The sequence below is a fragment of the Diachasma alloeum genome, unplaced genomic scaffold, assembly GCF_001412515.2.
Source record: "Diachasma alloeum isolate Michigan unplaced genomic scaffold, Dall2.0 Dall_scaffold_00436, whole genome shotgun sequence".
Lineage (NCBI taxonomy): Eukaryota > Metazoa > Arthropoda > Insecta > Hymenoptera > Braconidae > Diachasma > Diachasma alloeum.
Window position 1 is genome coordinate 70578 of NW_021680575.1, and position 5429 is coordinate 76006.

The window sequence follows — 5429 nt, forward strand, 5'->3', positions numbered from 1 at the left end:
AAACATAATTTTTAAAACTTACTGAACCTAATAATATTCCAAGGGAAGACCTTAAATGTCCGCGCTGCTCAGGGGGTTGGTTGTGGAGAGAGGGTGCAGGTTGTGGATGGAAAACGATTCATTGAGCTCCTCAATTTAAAAAAAACTGACACAAAAACCTCAAATGTTTGCTGAAATCTACGTTCCGTGTATTCCTTTTAAAATAGGAAAAGGTACAATCCCAAAATTAATATTCGAAAACAACTATATAATAATCCTCAAAAAAAAATAATATTCAAAAATAATATTCAATAAAAATATTCACAAAAAAAAAAAAATATTCGGAACACTAGTTCCAAGCTCGAAATTTAATTCAGCATATTCGGAAAATAATAATCTCATAATTGAAAAAAAAAGATCCCAGACTGACCAAAAAAAGAATGACTTTCTCAAAAATAATCAAAAAAATTATTAATTCACAATAATTAATTTCGCACTCAATCGTACGTAAAGAGATTCACAAAAAAAACAATGATAATAGTACGATCTCTAGCTAGGACAAAAGCCTCAAATCTAATAGGAAAAATATTAATCCAAAGTCCATTAATCTACTCAAAAAAAAACCTCCTCAAACTGACAGAAGATCCTATAAGTCCCTCAACGCCTCATCATCACGCTCGAATTAATTTTTATTCGCTATTATCAGACATAAAACGCAATTCCGAAATGTCCGCATCTTCACCAACGAGATTTCTCCGAGTAAACCCGTATTTACCGACATAAAAATTAAATTCTCCGAAATTAATTCGGAATTTTCTACGCCTAACAAACCTAACCCCTCATATCTCGGCTAATGCCGTAAAAAAAAGAAGAAGACCTAACAGTCCCGAATGATAGCACTGAAAAAGAAGCTCCTGCCATGATGGCGAGGCATCCTTGGCATAAAAGCCACACACAATCGTCCTGAAAGACCGAAATGATCGTGGAGGACCTCTCGGGATTACAGCGCACGCAGAACAAGGCAAGTCCACCGAAAACGAACGGCTCTTATACCGTCGAGACCAGAATATTAACCGAATACTTCCCGCGTTGGCCGAGTATTCGAAAACCCATGGTTTATTCTATGCTACCACATGGCATCACATTAAAGAAAATAACCTCATTTAACTCCGTTCTCATTCGAGAGAAACGGCAAAACTTTTACTGAAAACACGCTATTATCAATTTATTCACTCGCAACAACTCGAGATGCGGAAAAACACGCATAAACACCCGAAAAAACCCATCACCAAAGACTCGAGTGCAAACTGACTTATGGCCGATACGCCACGTGTTGCTGGACGACCTGGCGTCCACCACGAAACACTCGCCGGTAGGCTCTAGTCGCCTTTATCCTCCTAAAAAATTCTTCAATCGTCGTCTCCGGAATGTCTGGCTATCCGTGATGGCCGACAAAACTCGGAAAAACTGCTCCCAAAGCGCGTGAATAATTTATTCGCTCTCGTCTGTACTAGCCAGCGACGCACACAGACGTACAATGGCCGCTCACTCTCGTCCCGCGTGGTTCTTGACAGGCCCCGTGGCGCTGTCGCATTCCCATCACTTCTTGCGCCTCGTCCTCGAGCGCGCGACTTTCGGTTCAAACGCAAATTCCCCAAAGTACTTCAACCCTAATGACAATTCACTTTGGCGCTTTTTGTCGGTAAACGGCGATTATTAGCCCTAATGAATATTCCCGTAATGTGATTACGTCACAATATTCACATTACTCGATCGTAGAGGTAAAAATAAGCAAAAGAAACCCACTATTAAAAGAGACTCCAATGAACTCCTAACTTCTCGAAATTTCATTATACAATAAACAGCCATGACAATCCTAGGGGTTACTGGGGCTGCAATAGCCCCCTAGGCCTTTCACCCAAACCCTGAAACGTAACTCTTTTACCCCCTACAATCCGTTAACCGAGCGGTAGCCTTGCAGCTACTCTTCCACGTATCCCCGGAAATTAAAACGGAGGGATTATTCCTCAGACAAATCCGCGTACTTCGGTAAATTCGGCCCAAAACACGGATTCCCTTCGGTCCCCACATACGATATTCATCTCGATGCATTAATTAACTGTACAAACCCTAACCTCTACTTTCGTCGCATCTCTTTACCCCAAAAATGCTCAAACAAAAAATCTCCGATTACCCGCAAACCAAATAAATCCCTAAACCCGTGGCTCAAAGGGATCTCTTTACGTACTCATATACTAATTTTGCTCCTGACGTTCTCTGGATCTTGACGTCCTTAAGGAATTTCCCCAGAATTCCTTACAACCATTAAAAAAAGGCGGATGGTAAATCTATCATCGGCAAATTTGAGAATTTAATAATTTTACGCTGGGGGACACCTCGCGTGATCATTACAGATAATTTAAGAATAAATTGATGCAGGAAATGACGAAATCCTTTGATATCCGCCATACAACCATACCACCTTACCACGCTCAAGCCAATCCCATTGAACGCGTAAGTCGCGTGTTGAAAACGATGATGATTTGTTTCGTCGAACAAGATCATCGTGAATGGGATTTGCAACTGAACGAATTTCGCTCAGCGTGTAATACAGCGCTCCACAGCTCGTTACATATTTTGCCCGCGTATTTGAATTTCGTTCGTCAGCCTCGCGATAGTTTATTTTTGCGGAAAATGGACGAGATAGACGAAGAGATAGCGGTCCCGAATACCGCGAAATGGACGATACGGATGGAACGCATGACAGAAATTTATGATTCAATTTCCGATAATTTGGATAGGTCGTTTGAGCAGCAGGCTCGCTCTTACAATCGTCACCATCGAGACGTAAAATTCGCGGACAGCGATCTTGTCCGGTGTAAGATACGAGTACTGTCTTTAGAACCGAGAGGCTTTACCTCCAAGTTGTCTTGGAAGTGGAGTACGAAGGTTTATGAAAGATAGACTCGGACTGTGTTTACGAATTATTAGATGAGGCAGGTAATATCGCGGGTAGACACCACGTCAAAGACTTGAAACTCGTGGCATCCGCGGACAATGAGCGACTCGCGCGCGATACTGACGAAGAGTGAGCCACGACATTAGGAAACCCGTAGTATTTATCCTCCCATCTCATTAGCTGTTCATGGTTCGTTATTCCCTCCCTACATCATGGAGCAGGTTAAGGTGAAGCAGACTTTAGCCGGCTTGAAATCGGCCACGGAAGGTTTGGCAATCTTGGAGGAGATGGTGGAGAAGCCATATCTCGGGAGCGAACACCCCGTTTTCGATGAGGTGATGCCCATTGTGGCCAAGCTCCAAACCCTAGTGGAGGAGGTGATGGAGGACCTGAAGTCAGTCGTGGTGAGCGACCCTCTACGCTTGCAAGCATGCACGACTAATGCGCGCTACAGACCTCTGCCGTATGTCAGGACGGAGGAGAGCAATGGTCGAGCTTGGGACCTCGCCAACCAAATCGAGCGAAGCCTACCCATGTGGATGGAATGGAGTGCTCGATCGGGCTGCGGCAACTGTAGTAACCCATCTCATCGGGCTTCGGACTGCCCGTATTTCAGGGGGACATTCTGCGGAAAATGCGGGGAGGGCATGAACAACACGAACTGCCTTTACTGCAACCCCGGGCGTTATGGCATTGAGAGGCCACCAGGGATGAGGCTTGTCCGCCCCAAGATCCGTGCATAAGCGCGTAAGAGGCCAGTTGTGGGCCGCGACTGGCGCACTGGAAAGGGCGGCGAAGTAAATGGACTACGATTTTGTATTATGCAAATATAATACATATTCAATCCAAGGAATGATGGCCTCTATAAATTTTGTTGGGGGGGGGGGTAAGTTGTAAGGTACTTTTCCAATCACGTATGCGGGCATCATACGTATGGTCCTTCACGAACTTTGGTCGCCCTGAATAGAACCTCTCCACCCGAATAAAGTACGAAGGTGATCAACGAGAGGAACCAAAAAAACAATACCAGAAGGGCGCCAGTCCTTTTAACCTTCAAAGGACACGGTCACGATCTCGAAGCGCGTTCCACGACTAGCTCAGAAAACCGCGGAGGCGTGTGAGAACGGGCAAAAAAATGATACACGCAACTCCGCGTAAAATAAATGTATTCTAACAAAAAAAATGAAAGAAGTAAATTCCCCGACTCGATATAAAAAAACATATTAAACCTACATAATAATCATAGAAAATGGTAGTGATAATTTCAAAATCATAAACTCTGACTAGCGGAGAGAGCTAACGGAACTCGATTTAATCTTTAATAAATCTCGGTAATTATTAATCAAAGAATTCAATGGCGTGGATAACGCAGGACGCGAAGATCAACCGAACGCGACGACAACGTGAGAGACACGGGGACAAAAAAAATACAGTTCCAAAAAGAATCACAATGAAAAGAAATGAAACACTGATGTTCAGTAAATAAGACAATTAATTAGGCCCAAGGCCACTGAGTGCTGCGTCTCACAGTACGACTACTTAATACTCAAATGGTGCCCAAATGGAGACCGGAGGCTATACGTTAGAATGCTATGCGAGCACTCACAAACAAAATTACGCTCCCCGTTGATCCGCGATAAACTCCAGGAAAACCTCGTCCGGACACTTGGATACGGCAGCGATCTCGGACAATGACCGGAAAAATCCAGGCACAACACCCCAAAGACTAATTACTTGAATTTCCTAACGAGCTCGAAGAGCGCATCGACTAAATTGCGCAGAGCGACTTTACAAGCTGAAATCCCAGTGAAGAGTGATTCCTCGGGCAATACATCGCCCCGAGGAACCTCAATTTCTCTCCTACCCTCACCCTAATCTACCGATGTCGCGCGGAGAATTCATGTTCTAATCGTGCATTTGCACTGGCCATAATTCCTAATTTAATGGTCCCAAAGACTTGGGACTTGCGCCTGGCAATCGGTGAACTGTTCGGCAATCAACGGCGGCGGGGCCAACATGATCCGATGCTCCTTCGATGCTACAGCCTGAGTTGTTTTATGTGGTGGCCTTGCGCCACAGTAACATCGGTGAGGTGGTGGGGGTCCACACGTAGAGGCCTGAGTTGCCTGCTGGCGTGGGACTATCGTCTCCTGCGTGCTTGTTGGTGTGAGTCTCTACAGACTCGTTATGTGCGTGCTCGTCGGTGTGCCAACACGTCATTTGCCGTAGCGGCGACTTCGTAGCTCTCCCCGATGCTTCGCTCCACTCCCCTCGTCGCAAAGCTGACGCGTAACCCGCGGTGAGCGCAACAGCGTTAGAATTGAGCGATGAAATAAACAAGAATAAAATCAATACGAGAACTAATTGTGAAAATGTGGCCTTGGGTGATCCAACTCCTCGCTGGGGTAATTTCTCAATTCCCCCCTCGCCACAGTACATGATTTCTATCCTGTTACAATATATATAATAATTAAAAATCATAATTTTGAAG